General features: G+C 35.8%; 1 protein-coding gene across 5 annotated transcripts in view; it reads left to right on the forward strand.

The window, feature by feature from the left end:
• Frmpd4 (FERM and PDZ domain containing 4) overlaps nucleotides 1–20,021 on the forward strand; it is a 975,050-nt gene that overhangs the window by 668,231 nt on the left and 286,798 nt on the right. The window lies entirely within an intron of this gene.

Consider the following 20,021-nt stretch of genomic DNA (forward strand, 5'->3'; position numbering starts at 1 on the left):
TCAAAAATATGTCTTTTCTCCACCATCTTGAAAATATGACTAATTCCCTTTTTTTGTCCCATGACTCTATGTTGATAATTGTTTTCTTATACCTACCTCACAGATAAATTGCTGGAGTACATTGGCATGTGACAAGACTAAAGATTTTTCTTCTTACCATTTCATTTTCCATAATTCCATCATAATCAATTCCATATTATTTCCATATCAAGTCAGTTACCTTTCTCAAAATGTCATGTGTACTTTCACATCTCCACTAAAACCCTTACTGAATGTGGCTTTCAGGAAAAGATATACATATTGTAAATTTCATGTCCTGATTGGCAGTTAGTCCTGCTTTCTCTTTATAATAGTATTGTTTGTTTATACTTTAGTCTTCCAAACCAGATGGGAAAGACTTGCAAGAAACATCATCTTATTTGTCAGCAGTATCTTGCTCATAGGTGCTCAATTAATATGTAGTCAATGAATGGATGAATGATACTTTTTTTGGGTGATAGCTTTCTAAAAGACAAATAATATTTTTCTTAAAGACTATTTTTGCCTCGTCTGGTGCCAAGGCCAGTTTCACTAGCAGCTGGAAATTGATGGTTCCAAATGACCAGCTAGAGGATAAGTTGTTATTAAACCCTCTGTCTCATTAATGAATTGCCCTTTTGAGTTTCATATTTTTGTTTTATGACCAGTACATTTATGTTCAGCCTTTCTGATTAATCTTTAAGTTTGTTAAGCATTGTTTTCTAACATCTTCCACACATGAGACTGTGTCTTTAGGAAAAAGTGACATTACTAAAGTCTTTTTAAAGATGAAAAACATTATTGGAAACACTTGACTGCTGCTATTAGTTTTCCAGACTAAAATTTCAGTAACATTCAGGGTTCAGAAGAGTATTTATATTCAGATTAATACAAAGAAATCCAATCTTCCCCTTGAGTTACAAATCAAATTGTGTCTTAAGTATTATATTTAAGAAAGATATAGTTTTCTCTTTGACTTATAGGAATATATCTTCAATCTGTTTACTTACTCGTTCATTTATGCAAACATGAAAGCCCACTAATTGCCAAGTAATTTGAAGGACTTTAGAAATGCATGTATGTGTTGGATGTGTTCTCTGCTCTCAAGGAATCTAGGAGAGGTAAAACATAGAGAAGACATTATAGGCAAAAATTTGATATATCCCATATGAATATGCATGAATCATGATATTGGTGTCAAAGTGCATGTACATGACATCTGATTGCAGTTTTCAATAAAGAGAGGAAATAGATGATCATCTTCTTCTCAGCAACTTTTTGAATAACAAATGAATATGAGTCTGTTCAAATAAGATTTAGACTCAGACCCATCAAGTATTTATTGACTACCTACTCGGTGCTACGGGATGTGTCTTGTGTTTGAAACAGTTCTCATAAGAGTAGTAGGGTGCAATAAGTTTGCATTAATGGTTAATTAAAGCAAAACCGAGTATACCCAGTAGGTAAATACAAACAGTTGAGAATTTTCCATCCACCTGCATTCTCCATGGGATTTCATGGCTCTCTCAAAGGTCTATTCAGTCATTGTAGATACCTTTTCCTTCTCATTCATTAATTCTTACCTTTTAGCATGTTTGAGAATTATTATGTAAGGTTGTTATACACAAAATCATCTGTAATAAGCATCATGGTTGAACTTTTTTTTTTATGGTTGAAAATTTTGACAACACACTATTTTCACCTTATATACTAAATTTCTTTCATCTTAAGAAGCAGTTTTCACTCTGGTTCATACAAGTTCCTTTTAATTAATTCATCAAATTTTTGTGGTGCCAAGTATTAAACCAGGGGCCTTGTGGATGCTAGATAAGCACTCTACCAATTGAGCTACATCCCCACTCACAAAATGCAAAAATGCAATACCTTTAAGAATGTGTCAGTTGTGTCTTAATTGGTCCACTATATTCTCTTTCTTGAGAATTCAAATTCTGCCCAGGAGAAACTGTTGAGTTTGAGTTAAATGTTACAAAACAGGAAATGGACCATTGCAGAGAGAGCCAGTCTGGGCAGAAATAAAGTGTCCCTCCCTGGCCCTTATCACTGAAACCTCTAAATTTGTTTTTCACTAATCTTTGGCAGAATGAACATGGCAAGTCCATGTCTGCTTCAGGACTCTGCATTGGCTGTTCCCTCTTCTTGGAACACACTTCCACCAGAAATGATCATGGCCTATGCCTGCACTCTCCTCAGCTCTACCTCAAGCATCAACTTCTCAATGACGCCTTCACTGACCATTCTTTAATAACTTGGAGCCCCAATTGCAATATGGCTCCTGCTAAGCTCCTTGTCTTCTATAATTTTTTTTCTCCATAGTACTTAACATCCAGATTACCCTGACTTACTTTAAACAAATTACCCTGAATGCAGCCACTAAAACAATAAATATTTTTCATTTCAGTTTCTGTGGGTCAAGAATTTGGGTGTCACTTAGCTCGGCTCTCTGGCGCAGCATCTCACAAAATACTAGGACCAAGATGTTGACCAGATCACAGTCATGTCAATGTTTAACTGTAGTTAGATCTTCTTCAAGTTCCTCAAGTGACTGTTGGCAGTATTCAATTCCTCCATCATTTCTGGCCTGCGGGCATCAGTCCTTTCTTGTGTGGACCTTCAGTTTTTTGTTATATTGACCTCTCCATGGAGCAGCCCAAATCATGGCATGAAGCTTCATCTAGGTGAACAAGCAAGATACCAAGAGAGACTGCCAGCAAGACAAAAGTCAGTCTTTAAAACCTAATCTCAGAAATAAGATTCATCACTTCTGTTGAATTTTATCATTGTAAACAAATACTACATTTAGTTCACACCCAGAGGCTGTGGATTATACAAACAAATGAAATTTTATCACATTGTACATAGAAATCATTGGTGGCTATCTTCGAAGGCTGACTAATAAATCCATTTACTCATTAGTTTACTTTCTTTCTCCTCCAAAAATCAATCTATAAGCAAAAAGAGAACTGGGATGGTGCCTGTTCTCATCACTGCTGAATCATCATGGTCCCTGCAATGTAGTAGACATCTAATAGATACTTGTTGGATGTATACATTTCCCCAAAATAATAAGCTTTTGAAATAGATGTTAATGTAACTTTCCTTGGTGTTCACACTAATTTTTTTTCTTCATTAATAAGTGGATGCTTATGAGTAATGTGTGTGTGTTTAATAATATACTCTTTTATATTCCAAGCTTTTGTCATGTAGAACTTAATTCAGTTCTTCCATTATCCAATGGTCTCAATTTTGAGCCTTCAGATGTGTAGTTGGTTTCTGCAAAAAATTATCTTCCTAATACAGTTAAAGATTCATTCTTAAATCTTCTTTTGGTTATTTAAGATTTTAAATGATATGCTGAAACCTCTGTTTCTTATTATATAAACTAATACTGTATCTCTTGATGCTTGACTTGGTAATATAAGGATATTAGCTCCGCTAGCCTTTCCTTGATACCATTGTACCAAAGTCCTTCTCTCTCTTGATCCCACCTAGAACGATTTCTTTGCAGTTCTGAATCATAACAGTCATGGGACTCCTAATGATTCATGATTCATTGGTCTCCTAGTTAGGAACCATGTTTTCTCTATTGTGTGTGTGTGTGTGTGTGTGTGTGTGTGTGTGCATGTTTACTCCCTAGTTTTGCCAAGTAACTTCAAAAGAAAACATAAATGAGCCAAGCAGGTGCACAGTATAATCCCATCTACTCAGGAGGCAAATCAGAAGGATCACAAGTTTGAGGTCATTCTCGGCAACTTAGCAAGATCCTGTCTCAAAATAAGAAATAAAAAAGGACTGGGAGTGTAGTTCAGTGGTAGAATACTTGTCTAGCATACTCTGGGTTTCATTCACAGTACTGCATAAAAAAGAAGTATGCATTATTTCACACATCTGCTGGGAATCTTTATATGTATTCTTTGTGACTAAGGGGGAATTACACTGGTATCGCTAGTGTTTTCAAGTTTGATAAGCAAAAACCAGGATCATACTTGTAGTGACTTGATTCCTAGTGAGACTGAATTGTTTTTGTATGTTTATCAGCTATTTATATTTCTTTGTTTTGTGAATGACTGCTCATAATTCTTTTTAGTCAGTCTGTTAGAATTTTTCATATTGATTTGTAAATATTCTTTGTATATGATGTGATCAACTCAGTATCTTCCAGTTTGTTATCCTAGTTTATTACATGTCTTTTAATGTTATTTATTATTATATGTTATGATATAAAGACTATTTTAAATTTTATACAGAGAAATGTATAATGTCCTCAGTTAGCCAAATAGCCCCCAATTAAGAGCCAGTGTGCTAAAGCAAAAGGTTATATGAACAGTGGACTCTGAGGGAAAAGATGCAGTGAAGTGGAAGTAAAAAGGAATACTGTTTATTATAAACAAATGGAAGCACAAATATTTTTTTCTATTTCTAGTGTATATTTCCCTCTTAAATAAGACCTTTTATTATTTTAGAAATATCCCCATTCTTATTTTGCTCCCCACATTAGAAACTTTATGAATTTTCTTAAAAATATAGCCAAATACCTACTTATTCTATAAATTACATTTACATATAGGATTTGGAGATTTTAAAATAAAATTTAAAAATAATCTTTTAAACCATTTAATCCCACCTTGAAGTGCTTGGTTGTGAATGAGCTCTAAGTGATTAAGTAGGGTTTTAAAAATCTGGTGTTTAGTCTTTTTCAATCTCTGGGTTTAGTTAACTCCTAGCTACTATTAACGATAGTTTTATATAAAGAAAATTAACTGCATTTTTCTGCTATAGAGTGTGAGAAGTAGCTATAGAATTTAGTGATGATAATATTTCTAAAAGAAAAATTTCAAGGTATACACTGAGTTATGAATATACTTTGGTACCCTAAATAGCCCTTTAAAGTTTTATGTCTTACCTTTTGAGCTATGGTAGTTGTATTAAAACCAGCATTGAATAGCTAGCTAAGCTTTCAGGAACAGAGAAAGGTTTTGCTATCTTGGAGCTTGTTTTTGTAAACAAAGTCACAGGCAGAACAGAATAGTACAGAGCATAAAGCAATCTATTTCTGCTGACATGGAAAGGAAATGGACAGGATTAAGCTATAAATACAGCCTGGAGATTGTCATCTCCTCTCCTTCATGGACACAACAGTGCCCCAGGTTACAAATGATTTCCAAGGATCTGAAAATGTAGAGATTGAATTGGCTTCTTGCTGCTAGGGAGATATTACTCTTCAGAGGTTGAACAAAATTCACAGCTCCATCTTCTGAGTTAACAGATCAAAGAGGAGTGAACAGGTTGTACAATTTGGACAAGTTCAAAGTGGCCAGGAGTGGAATCAGAGCTGAAGATATTAAATAGCAAGATGAATCAGATGGTTCAAGAAGCATGATCAGAAGTCCAGTTCAATCAAGAATATTTTCTGAAAGCTTACTGTGTTCAAAGTATGAGGGACCATAAAGGTATGGCTTACTTCTTGTCCCCAAATCACATATAACCTATTTGGAAAGATGACAAATATCTGAGAAGTTTAGAGCAATAAAAGAGCGATGACTGAAAAATGACCACTTGACAATACATATTTAGTTGCCAACTAAAGATATCAGTATTAAATAGGAGTTTCAAGAAAGCAAATTGGTAGCCTTGAAAAATCAGAAAAATATTTGTGAGCAGGGTGAAATCTCAACTGGTTTTTAAGATAATTATATAACTTTATAGATAGAAGAAAGGATGGGTTCTTCCTGATCAGTAGAATCATACAAGTGTCTTAAAAAGCTTGGAGGTAAGAAAATATAGTATTTAGGAGCAGAGTATACATATGGGGAGAGAGAGTACAGGATAGTGGCTGAAGGACATGGCTAGTGAAGAAGCTCTGAAGTTGATGGTAGACCTCTGACCTTCAGCCTTTCTCTAATCTGACATTACTTTTCCACATGAGCATGCTTCTTTCATGCTTGTGCTTTAATTTGCATAGTTCAGGTCATGTTTTAAACTTGTGGGAAATTACTATTTCAGAAACCCTTGTGGTGAATATTTAACTCCTGTTTTATCCACAAGAATAATTTTGTCAAATTGCAAATTTCATAAATTAAAATAAAGAGTCTTAGAGTTGGCTTACCTCAGTGATTGAGTTACTGTTTCCCTGTGATGAACTTGGCTTTGCTGTCCTCTCAGAGTAGGCTTTATCCTCACTCTGATATCAAGATGGAGGCACACTTCTGTCCACATATCCATGTCAGGAACCATGAGAGTAAGAGAAGGCATCTGCTTGAAACCATGCATGTAGTGTGATTCTTCTAGAAACTCTTAGGAAACTTTCCCTCCAGTTTGCTGGGCTTGAATTATATCATTTGCCTTTATCCTGAATCAACCTTTGCAAACTCAAGTGCACCATATCCTGTTTGGCTCAGACTTGGCTTCTGAAACCATCAGCAGGAGGAATGATAGAATGAACTTGGACTTGATTGGTTTAGACTAATCAGGATCACTCCTGGTGCTGAGGTTACTCCACTAAGCACATGATAGCTACACTGTGGAGAAGGAAAAGAATGGATGTTGGGGAATAACCACAAGTTTAGGGCATTCATGTTTTAGTTTGTTTACAAATGTGGAGTTTTTACTTCAATGTTTGCTTTTTAAAAACTGTTACTGCTATTCTTTCATTACTCACCAATGCTAATTTTAGTATATTTTAGCCAAGTGCCCATAGATATCCTTCTTAGATCCCATTTTGAATGGGATTTTAGTGAAAATAAACTTGATGAATTGACTCTTCACAGAGTCATCCTACTCACTCTCGATCCTAGTGTGCTGCTATAATTATTTGGGATTTTTATTTCCATCTAGGATATTTTATACTTTTCTCCATATGTAATTCTTCATATATATTTTCTTAATATACATTTTCTTCATATATATTTTCTTAATAATGTACGCTTTTATTACATTCATGTCAAGATGTTTTATAGTTTTTCTAATGTAAATGGAATTTTTTTTCTATTATATATTCTACCTGATTAGGATGTGGCATTTGGGGTCTCATTGATTGTTATATGTTGATCTTGTCATTAGCCACTGGCTGAATTTGCACACAAATTCTGTGTATTGATTACTTTGACTAGTATGTATCTGATAATAATGAAAATATTGTCCCTTTCTTTATAATCCTAAAACAGCAAAAGTTTAATCAAGTATAATAGAAGGAAAGGAAAAGACATAGAGGCAGAGATACAGATGGAGCGTGACCAATATCAGATTTCTCATCACAGCAGTAAATTCCAGAAGACAATGGAGTAATAACTTTGAAGTTCTGAATAAAAGTGAGAAAGTTCTGAAGGGAAACACGACTAAAATTCCAAACTGTCATTCAATAGTAATAAAAAAAAAGACATTTTCAGATACATTAGGATTCAGAAAATTTGTTGTTTTAGTATCTGAGACTCAAGTGAGTCTTTCCTATGAGTTTCTTCTCTAAGAATTTACTAAGAAGCCTGTTGTGTTACACATTCAAAGTCGTTTGGTAACTAGTAATTTCAAGATAGAATAAATTTTTTTTGTGAGCCCTGGTTAGGATCAAGGATCAAAAATTACTGATGAAAACGGTATGTGGATACTTCTATCCATTTTTTACCTAAACCTAGAAAATAAAGGAGAAAAGTAGATAAATCCCAAAATTGCCTCTGGCCTTTAGATATTTATTATTTTGTAATTTTGCCATCTGTAAAAGGAATTAAAAGCTATTTGGATTGTATCCAATGATATTATTTAACAACTGAGTGTATCAGCAATCCAATCTACAGAAGGTTTTCAGATGACCTTATGAGGGAAACTATTCCTGCTGTTTTTTGTAAGGTTATAAAGAGTCAGTTTAAGCAGACACAGCACACAAAAGCTTTGTGAAATTAGAAATCCAAGAACAGAACATTAATAAGTGACCTTAATTTCTCTTTCATTCTTTATGCAATTTGGGGTTGGATAGAAAATGTTTTGCTTCCTTATTCATTAAATATTCCAGTCTAGTAATAACATTTTGGCACTACTAGATTCATAGGGTTATATGCCAGGCTCTTACTGAATAGATAGTATTGGGGGAAACTGAATGGATATATCAGTTTATAATTTCAAAAGTGGCTTATCTTTCCTTATCTCATCATTTCTAATGGCAACGTGGAGAAAGTATTGCTGTTCTTATTATGGCATAAAGGAAACGTCAGATTCAGGATGTATTTTAAGTTAGATTAGGCCAGATAGCCTGGACTTAATCCAGAGCATCACACAGATCCTTGTGAGTGGTAGATGTGCAATGCTTATTAGCTTAATAAAGGAGAGCCAAAAACCAAGATTCCCATGCCACACCCAAGGTTTTTTTCTCCTTTTGCAGTTGCCATTAGTCATATGGAATTATACAACTCTTGTGGAGGAGGCAAGAAATAGAAGTATTCAGAACAAAGGAATTTTTATAAACAGTAAGTGAAGAGGAACTGTGCAAGAGAGAAACTATTATCCTATTTTGTGAATAAGGAAGCCAAGGCTAAGTTCCAGAAGACAGTTCTCCATGTGTCTCTCAGTTTTCTACATGTCTTGTGAATAAAGGCATAGACAACCTTTCTTGGAACCATCTTTCAAGGTTATTTGTGTAGTGAATAAACTTGGTTAGTGTAGATAGAGTGACTGCATCCAGAACAAAGGCAGGGTTCTTTGTTGTCCAGTATAATAAAGATCTCCCTCTAGGACAAAGTTCAGACAGGTTTACTGTTCATTATGAAAGATTCACATTCTCTATGCTGGGTATTCTTGTCTTATAACATATTGTTTTTTGGTGTCACCTGACCCTTTGTGTCCTCAAATGGGAATTGGGGCTCCAGAAGTGACACAAATGCTGGTACCCTAGCTATAGTTATTTCTGTAAGTAATTAATTTCTTTATCTCTGGCCTAGGAGTCTTATGTCTTTTATAAGTATCCATGAAATGATGGTAGAATAATATATTAACTTGTAGGTAGGGTCAAGTCTCAGATCTTTCACAATTCTTAACACTTAAACTCTATATCATCTACCTAGTAAGTACTAACATTTAAACTCACATGTGATAGACCTCATAGCCAGAGCTGGTGACTGCTGATCTGTGCTATTTCCAAAGGAAACAAGCCAGAGCCCATGGTGCAACCAGAACTGTTTTATTATTATATTCTGAACTGGTGAGGTTCAGAGCTCATGTCATTTTACTCTCTTTTAAAACCCTTGAAATTATGGCCAGTTATATTCAAAGACAAAGGAAATGGTCACTTATACTGGACAAGTGGCAGGAGAAAGTTACCAATCAGAAGGAGAGATGTTTCTACTGAGAACAATTCATAGTTCCCTATTCAGGCATCATTTGTTTAAATGCCATGTTTTAAGTTGTTTCAAGATGCCAAATGGTGATTGGACACTGCAACCTTAGTTGAAGTTACTTTGACAAAATATTTTTCTTCCCCACAGAGGGGTTGAAAAGTACAGAGTGCTCAGAAGATTAGGTAAAACAAAGCAAAAAGAATAAAACAAACAACAATATAAAAGGTTCTAAGTAGGAGTCAGAAAACTACCAGCTCTTGTATGACCTTTGAAATGTCACTAGATTTCTCCAAGTTTTTTTAAATATACACAATAGAAATGATTATTTCAAAAGGTTGTTGTGAGGGTCTAAGAGATAGGGTGGCCAGATTTAGAAAAAAAATTCAGGATATGCCCACTTACATTTGAACTTCAGATATGCAATGCATATTAGTCTTTTGTTCATTTGCAATTCAAGTTTAGCTGGGCATTCTATAACTTATTTTCAATTGTACAGGTAGAGAATATATTATAAGGAACCCTGACATGAGGATTTGTGTTGAAAAGGTCTACTAAGTACTTACTCCTAGGGTTGATTGTGACCAATAAGACAGTAGGGGAAGTAAGACAGGGGAGGGGAGGAGGAAGCCATGCAGTGGTACAAATGCAGGGAAGTCTCGCCTAGCAGAGCAAGAAGAAAGATCTAACATGAACTTGCAGAGGTCTCTGGAATGGAAACTACATTGTAGATGTATCTCAATCAGAAGTGGAATCTGTGCTTTGTTATTCCTTGCCCTTCTCAGTTTTTGGTTCAAGGGTACTTCTGGCTCTCTCCAGTAATTGGCAAAGAAGGTCGAAGCAGGTCTGAGGGTCCTAGGGCAGCTGCTCAAAGAATATCTGCACATGCAGGCTGTGGAAAAGGAAAGTATTCTGGTGGCGTAGTGAGAAGGTCTGGAAAGACAGCAACAGAAACAATAGGGAAAGGATCTGGGGAAACTGGGAAGAGTCCCAGCATATTTACTATAATGCTTAAGAACTATACAGTACCATGTATGGTTGGTAATAACAGATTGAGGGGCACTGGAGCCAGGTTTCTCAGTGAAGAAACCAAAGAAATAGTGGAACCTATTTCCCCAGATGATTAATATACTGATTCTTCCTATAATTCTTTAACAGATTCTAACACTCATTGTGGAGGTGAAGATAGTATCTTCTCTCTGTTTATTTGCTTGTATTCGTGAATTGGATGAGATTTTCTTAAATCCAGAGAGTAGGTAACCCCTACAGAGCAGTGTCTTCTTGACTATGATTCTGAGAGTCTAGCCAATATAGTCATCAGTTCCTGAAGGGCATATCATGGAGAAACTACAGGGCATAATTTGGAAGTCCACGAAGTGCTACATGGCTTTGTTGAAAAATTCATGGTGAGAAGTTGAATGGCGTTAGATTGATGCTGAAATTGCACGTTGAAAATACCCTGTAATTTAGAGGAAGTTTCCCCAGGAGACTGTATGAGCTGCTTGGCCTACAAACTCTAAATATTAAAATTAAAAATAGTTAAATACACACTTGGAAAAGAACGTATCTCTTGAAATCATTTATTTCATTTGTTTTTTCCCCTTCATTCTCCTTCAAATAATACCTTCATGAAAAAAGAATTCTCTAGTATCACACTCACTCCCCCTCATTCATGCATGAGACTGCCAGGATGCAAAATGATAGGCGAATGGAGCAGGGCATTCTGCCACTGCCTTGTGCATTATTCAGAAGTAAAAAGGAGCAAACTGAGAAGCAGGGGGGAGAGGAAAAGAGTCTCTGGCAAGATGCATGGGAGGATTTATTTTTGAGGACTGAGCATTTGGGGAAAAATAATTCTGTAGGGACAAAGTATGGAACAAGGTCTCTCAACTCAGTGAAAAACTACTTTTGTCAGTCACCAGTATTACTGGAGTCCTTGGGCAAAGTCCTATCCCTGGAGATTCCAACAGTCCAGGCTTAGCCACCTGTTCTGATGTGGTAGTCAAAGAGTTAAGCAGTGATGAAGGGCAAGAAGGGAGCTTTAATCAGCATGGCCACATGAGAAAGAACAGATACAGGGGTACAGTGACCAAAGGAGTATGTTCAAGGGATTAAAAGAAACTGAGGTTTTATTGAAATGGTGAATGAAGGTAAGGATTGGGGGCTTTCATGGCTAAAGGATTTGCATAGCTGGCAGACTAAATCATCCTGGTTGGGTGATGGTCTGGTTGATCATTATCTCAGTACTGGTTCTGTGAAGCTCTGGGAAGGTTATCCTTGCTTGAAGGGATGATATATTTTGAGATGATTGCTCCAGTTTAGGGGGACATTCTCATGAGGTCATCTGTTCTGTGAGGCTCCCTGTTGCTTGGGGGTAGTTTTTTTTTTCCCTTGTCATAAGTAGTCTGTTATTTCTGAAATTCAAGGTAACTGCAGAAGAAAGTGGTTCAGAAGGGGGATAAAAGTTAAAAAGGTAAATGGAGTAAGAAAGGAACAAAATGGAATTGATGAGGTCAGTGTCTGGTCCCTCCTTTATCAGATTTGAAGGCTGTCACAGTGAAGATAGCATGTCTTTAATCATTGAAACACTCATTTCAGGAAGTTCCACGTATGAAGATTATTATTTTATTGGAACCATGAAATTTTAGACTGACCAATAGGCATAGCTATTTTCTCATCCAAAGAGTTTGGGAACATATAGCTCCTTAGTGTGTGTGGCCATAAAAATTTGGAGGTTGGGATGTTTCCAAACAGTGTACAGAATTCCTTCCAGAGACCCACAGCTTTCTAGAGCAGAACGTCCCAACCACTGTATAATAAATGAATATAGGAAGGGTAACCATATGTCACAGTTTGCTGAGGCCACCTTGGATTATGTGTACTCCCAGAAAAATTATTAATAGCACCTCCTTTCACTAGAAACATTTTCTCACTTCAGGTGATAAATATGAACAATAAAATATATAGTTCTATATGTGTCTAGACTTTTATCTCCCAGGTCTTCAGGGTGGCTAAAGTCACAGGGTCATTTGTCTTAGGCAGTGAGTAGTCCTGTCTGTTTTCCCCAGCCTACTATACATAGCCTATCACTTTCTGTATATGACATGTGATGTGCCCTGTCCTGTAAAGGAACCTCTGCTCCATAGGCACAGCTTGACTATGGACACTGCCATGAAGATACATGAGTCTTTAGGAGGAGCAATGAGGAGAATGAAAATTAACATTATAATTGACAAGTAATGCAGCCAAATTTTCTCTGTGAATTTGACAAATCTAAATCTTTGTAACTCCTTTTTAAAGATCATCCAATTCAAACTGTCCAATAAAAATGTAGTGTACACAAAACCACAGTATGATACCACTTCACATTCCTTAGGATTCACAGCATTAGAAGGTCAGCAAATAAGTGTTGGTGTGAGTGTAGTAATATTGGAACCTTCAGTGGTGGAAATATAAAACGTTGTAGCCATCACAGAGAACAATCTGACTGATCTTCAAAATATTATATGTGGAATTTTTAGATGCTCTAGCAATTTCACTCCTAATTATTGTACCCAAGAGAAATAATATTTGAATATATGTCCATATAAAACCTTGTATATGATTTTTCATACCAGCATTATTTATAATGGACAAAAAGCAGAAACAATACAGATATTCAACATGTGAATTGATAAAGTATGTTATATCCATACAACAAAATATTATTCAGTAATAAAAAGGAGTGAAGTGTGTGCTACAACATGTGTTAATTCAGAAAGTATTATGAGAAGTGAAGTAGGTCAATTGCAAAAGACACAAATTATATGATTTTATTTTTCAGAAATATTCAGAATAGGCAGATCCAAAGAGACAGAAATTAGATTAGTGATTTCCAAGATTATGAGGGGAAGAGAGAATAGGGAGTGACTGCTAATGGGTTGAGGGTTATTTTTTGTTTGATGAAAATGTTCTAACAATAGAAAATGAATGCTTGTATAACTCTGTTAGTATAATAAAAACCACTGAGTTGTAAACTTTTAAATGGCAAATTGTATGATATGTAAATTATATACCAATAAATCTATAATTTAAAACATAATGAAAGCTACATATAGAATTATAAATTTTATTGGAGACAAGAAAGCTAAAAAGAGACAGGCTTATATAGTTTTAATAATGCATTTATGAACCTGTTGTATTCAAATTATCATTTTAACATATCATCATTTTTTAAAATTAGCAAAATATTTTACATTCTTTTAAGTATAGAAACTCTTAAAAATCCAGCATACATTTTATACTTAGGTTCCATTTCAATTTAGACTGGCCACATTTCAGACCTAAATACCACATGGGACTAGGGCCTACTGTAGTCGACAGTATGGGCTTAATTAATGGTTAAAAATTGTTGGTAGCCAGGCATGGTGGCACATGCCTGTAATCCCAGTGGCTCAGGAGACTGAGGCAGGAGGGTCATAAGTCCAAAGCCAGCCTTAGCAACTTAGCGGGACCCTATCTGTAAATAAAAAATTTAAAAATTGGACTGAGGCTGTAGCTCAGTGGTTAAGCACTACTGAGTTCAATGCCAGATACCAAAAAATAAATAAATAAATAAATAAATAACTGCTAGCTTCTGGGTTTTGAGCATATAATAAGGTGATATTTGAACGCTAAGATAGACTAAACTTTGGATAAGTTTAGTAGAAACAGAAACCAAAGTGTAGTTTAATTAGAGTTTGATTCTTCTTAGGGATAGCTTCTTTGTGTCTTCTAGCACTATTGATTATGCTGAAATAATAAATGTAAAACACAGATATTTTGTGTTTTGGAGAAAAAGGTAACTACACACCTACTAACCAAACCTATTTGTCATACATGTTTGGCATTTTAGAGAAACGTGATCTGGTTACATGGTGAGTTAGGCTTTGAGGGACTTCAGTCTACCTTTAGAGGTATGTCATTGTTTCATTTTCCAAGAATAGGCCTAATACTCATCTTGGCACTTCTAATTTATCTTACATCCCCCTGATTTTTCAAGTTCTGATTTCCTGTCTCCTGTATGGTTTTGTTTTCCTCCTATCTCCACAGCCTGGCATAGAATACAACATAACTCCTATGTTATTCTGCCCATGATTTCAGGGAGACACATGACCATTATGTTCTAGGTAAACATGGGGTTATTTCTAAAGCAGAGGAAAAAAATAACCTTTGCAGAGATAAGCAAATCTCTTTCCTAAGGCTGAGGTTTTCTAAGGAAGAGGAAAAATAAGAAGGTGCTGAAAGGAAGTTTCTTGCCCAAGTAAAAACACAATTATATCCCTCATTAATTTTGGTGAATCTGTGTATTTGTTGACAACTGGGAATAAACTCTGCACAAAGAGGACCATAAACCACAGCTATGAAGCTATTTCCCTATGAGGATTAAAACAGAACAACTTTTGCTACTTTGTTAGAAAATGAAGACATGTTTTTTTTATTTTTTATATTCCTGAGGCAGTGAAGTTCTTAGGACTTGAGGGTAGGGTTTTATCTTGCACTTCTCTTTCTCTTATATGTATTACAATCATTCAAGAAGCAATCATCCCAAACTGAGTTTGACTCAGAAAGGATATGACAACAGAATTCCAGTTTCCCATCTTTTAGAAGTTCTCTGATTATCCTGTCTTAGGCCTGGGTCAGCTGGCTCCAGGGCTTTCATGGTATCTGAAGTGTGGTTGACTAGTTCCTCTTGCAATAACCACTGTATTGGTTACCATAAAAGTCCAGGTAGAGCAGTGTTTTTCAAACAGTGTTCCCTATTTTGGCATCAACAGCTTTACCTGGCAACTTGATAGAATTAAAAATTATACACTCTTCCGTACATCTACAGAATCAGAAAATGTGGTTTTTTTAACAAGTCCTCCAGGTGATTGTAATGGGCAATCAAGTTTGAGGATGCTAATGTAGAGATTTTCATATTATGTAGATATTGTTGCCTGCTCCACTTGAGGGGCTTTAAAAATAAATATGAATGGAAGCAATGGAATAACTACAATCAAAAACATTCTAATCATAGAAGGAAAGATATGCAAAGAAGTTTTAGAATAATGAATCATTTGTTGAGTGCCAAAGATGTGTAAAACACTCTTCTAGTACCTTTTATGTACATCCTCTCCAGTCCTAAAAATCTAAAAAATTAGTGGTATAGCCTTTACATGCCTATTTTATAGCACATAAAACCATTAAACCATTACTCAGAGTCAGCAGCTAATAAAAGGCAGCATTGAAATGGGAGTTGAATCCAAGTTTGTTCACATAGAGCACCTACAGAGGTATAGTGATATGAATATTGAGCTGATGGTGAGTGGGGTAATTAGTGTTGTTATCCATAATTTTTATTATAAAAAGTATTTAATGGCAGACATCACCACCGCAGAGTCTTATCTAAGGAGCTGGGCATAGCTGCCCCTGAGGCCACTGCTGCAGGGACCTGGGCCTGGAGGTCTTTTCTCTGGGTACTGGTGCTGCTGTCCACACTGTTGGAGTCACCCAGAGTTCTACTTCCCTTGAAACTGCCTCAGCTGCCCTGCTGCCATCTACACTGCTGCCACTTCCTCTGCTGCTACTGCAGACACCACTGCCACCAAATCTGCTGCCACTCCCCGGAGGACACCTGGAGATCTTCTGTCTGGGTGCCTCTGTAGCTTCAGTCACAGCTGCTGCTGCTACCACTGCTACTGTTGCCAATGCCACCAAAGTCTACAGCTGCTGCTGACCCCCTGCCTGCTGCCAGCAACCCCCAATTACCACTCCCACCACTGCCCAGCAGTCCACTGCCAGGGAGACCCCAGGTTTGGTTGCATGCAGCCACATTCATTTTGAGAAGCCAGCCAGAGCCTAGGGTTTGTTGGGGTGCCAGTGGGTTTCCTGCTACTATCTGAGAACACCAGCCAGGACCTGGAGGTTCAGTGTCAGGGTGTCTACAGATTTGGCTGCACCTGGGGTCTTCCTCCTGGGAGTATAGGTTGTTACCATCTAGTTACTGTCTCTCAGGATGCTCATCCCTGGTGGTCTCTCTCCAAATTCCAGTGGCATTGAGATCTTGGGATTGCAGTGTGACTGAATCCAGGACATCTGATGCCCAGATTGGTGAGATAGTGATTGGGTCTGCAAGGTCCTGTCTGGGCCAGGCAGTCTGGTGGGAAGTCAGATATAGGGCTGAGAAGCTTTTGAATGCTGGCAGAGACAGTTGTTCAACTTTTTGCCAAGATTTATTTTAATTTTTTTCTTCTCTGGCATTTCTCTCCATCCTATTTGGAGCAGGGAGTATTTTCTGCATCACTTTGTTGAAGACAGTTAAATATGCATGGGGTTTGGCAGTTCTGCTGTAAATTCTTATATTTTTAATTTTTTTTCTCTTTATATATATTCTTTCTCTGACTTGTCTGTCTTCCTGGATTCCCTTTCTACCTTTTCAACACCTAAAAGCCAATCTCTGTTGGTTCCTCTTCTACTCTGCCTGTAGAATTTTGATTCTTGATTCTCTCTTTCTCCTCATGAACACCATGTCCTTCACTGTTTCTATTCTTTGTCCACTAGTTGAGATTGTAAATCCGTTTAGCAAATTTTCTGTTTTATTGTGGACAGTGATTGAACTCATCATTGCTATTTATAGTGTGAGGGCAGTGGATGCCTTGGTGGGAGCTATTAGATCTGAGGCTATACATTGCTCACACTGATATTGTTGATATTGGTCTCCCTCTTAAAGGGGTGATACTGGAAATATTCAGTAACTATATAGGTCTACAGGGTAAAATCTGTATTGCCTCAGATTCATACAACTAGATGGGAAAACACACAAGTAACATGAGAAAACAAAGGAACAAAAGGCTACAAACAAACCAAGATACCCCAATAAGAGAAGCCACTGACAAGACAATAGAAGAAATATCCAAGAAGGAGTTTAGAATGTACATAGTTAATCTGATCTGCAAAATAATGGATGGTTTAAAGAGTGAAATGAAAGAGAAAATACAGGAAGTGAAAAATCACTTGAATAAAGAGTTAGAGATTGTGAAAAGAAACCAAGAAGAAATCCTTGAAATGAAATAATCAATAAATCAAATTATAAATTCAATGTAAATCATCACCAACAGACTAGACCATTTGGAAGAAAGAACCATAGGCAATGAAGACAAATTATATAATATTGAAAATAAAGTTGACCATGCAGAGAAAATGGTAGGAATCCATTAATAGAACTTCCAAGAATTATGGGATAACATGAAAAAACTGCATTTAAGAATTATTGGAATAGAAGAAGGAGCAGTGATACAAACCAAAGAAATGCACAATCTTTTCAATGACATAATATCAGAAAAATTTCCCAAATGTAAAGAATGAAATGAATGGAAAATCTAATACTGGAGGCTTACAGGACTGCAAACATACAAAACTACAGCAGACCCACACCAAGACACATTATAATGAGAATGACTAAAATACAGAATAAGGATAAAGTCTTAAAGGCCATGAGAGGAAATAAAGTAAATTATGTGTAGGGTAAAACCAGTTTGGATTTCAACTGATTTCTCAACCCAGACCCTCAAAGCTAGGAGTTCATGAAACAATGTATTTCAAGCTCTGAATGAAAATGGATGCCAAACAAGAATTTTATATCCAGTGAAACTAAGTTTCACAATTGAAGATGAAATGAAAACCTTCCATGATAAACAAAAGTTTTTAAAAATTCACAAATAGAAAGCTTGCACTACAGAAAATTCTCAACAAAATATTCCATGAGAATGAAGTGAAAAAAAGTGAAAACCAGCAAAGGAGGAACTATCTAAAGGAATAATCCAAAGAGAAACTAAATCAAATTAAAAGCCAGAAATAAACCAAAATTACTGAGAATACAAGTCATAGCTCAGTAATAACCTTGAATATTAATAGTCTGAACTCATTAATCAAAAGACATAGAGTTGAAAATTGGATTAAAAAAGAAGATTCAACAATATGCTGTCTCTAAGAGACTCACCTCATAGGCAAAGACATCCACAGACTGAAGTTAAAAGGATGGGAAAAAAACATTTCACTCATATGGACTGTGTAAACAATCAGGGGTTTCCATCCTGATATCTGATAAGACGGACTTCAAGCTGAAGCTAATCAGAAGGGACAAAGAAGATCATTTCATTCTACTGAAGGGAGCAAGACTTAACAATTGTAAATATTTTACTCCAAACATGGAGCATCTATGTACGTGAAACAAACCCTTCTCAATTTCAAGAATCAAATAGACCACAACACAATAATGATGGGTGAATTTACACACATCTCTCACTACTGGACAGATCTTCTAAACAAAAACTAAATGAAGAAACAATAGAACTAAATAATGCAATCAATAATTTAGACTTAACAGGCCTTTATAGAATATTTCATCCATCAACAAACGAACAAGCACTTTTTTCTTGGAAGCACATGGATCTTTCTCTAAAGTAGGCCATATCTTATGCCACAAAGCAACTCTTAGTAAATACAAAAAAATGGAGATAATACCCTATGTTCTATCTGATCAAAATGGGCTGAAATTAGAAATCAACAATAAAATAAAAACTAGAAGCTACTCTAACACATTGAGACTAAATAATACATTATTGAATGATGAATGGATAGTAGAAGAAATCAAGGATGAAAAGAAAAAATACTTAGTGGTAAATGTGAATACTGATCCAACATACCAAAATCTCTGGGACACTTATGAAGGCAGTACTAAGAGGAAAGTTCATTGCATTGAGCTCATTTATAAAAAGAATAAGAAGATGACAAATAAATAACCTAACATTATATCTTAAAACCCTATAAAAAGATGAACAAATCAACACCAAAAACAGTAGAAGACAGGAAATATTTAAAATCAGAACTGAAATCAATGAAATTGAAACAAAAGAAACAATTGAAAAAAATAAGAAAACAGAGAGTTGGTTCTTTGAAAAAATTAATAAAATTGATTACCCCTAGGTACACTAACAAAGAGAAAAATAGAGAGAACCCAAATTACTAAAGTACTTGATGAAAAAGGAATATCACAATGGACATAACTGAAATACAGAAGATAATTAGAAGCTATTATTAAAATTTATACTTTTGAAGACATTGACAAATTTCTAGAGATGTATGACCTACCTAAACTGAATCAGGAGGTCATATATGATTTAAACAGAATGATTTCAAGTAATGAAATAGAAAATGCCATTGACAGCCTACCAGTTAAAAAGGATGAGACAGATTCTCAGCTGAGTTCTACAAGACCTACAAAGAAGAATTAACACCAGTACTCCTCAAATTATTCCATGAATTAGAAAAGGAAGGAACCCTTTCAACTCATTGCATGAAGCTAGTATCACCCTAATACCAAAATGAGACAAAGACACATCAAAGAAAGAAAACTTCAGACCAATATCCCTGATGAATATAGATGCAACAATTCTCAATAAAATTCTGACAACTCGCATATAAACACATATTAAAAAAGATTGTGCATCACAGTCAAGTGGGGTTCATCCCAGGGATGCAGGTTTGCTTCAACATATGGAGATCAATAAACATAATTCATCATATCAATAGACTTAAAAACAAGAATCAGATGATTTTCTCAATAGGTGCAGAAAAAGCATTTGAAAAAATACAGCACCCCTTCATTTT

This window comes from Sciurus carolinensis, chromosome X (assembly GCF_902686445.1).
Source record: "Sciurus carolinensis chromosome X, mSciCar1.2, whole genome shotgun sequence".
NCBI classification, from domain to species: domain Eukaryota; kingdom Metazoa; phylum Chordata; class Mammalia; order Rodentia; family Sciuridae; genus Sciurus; species Sciurus carolinensis.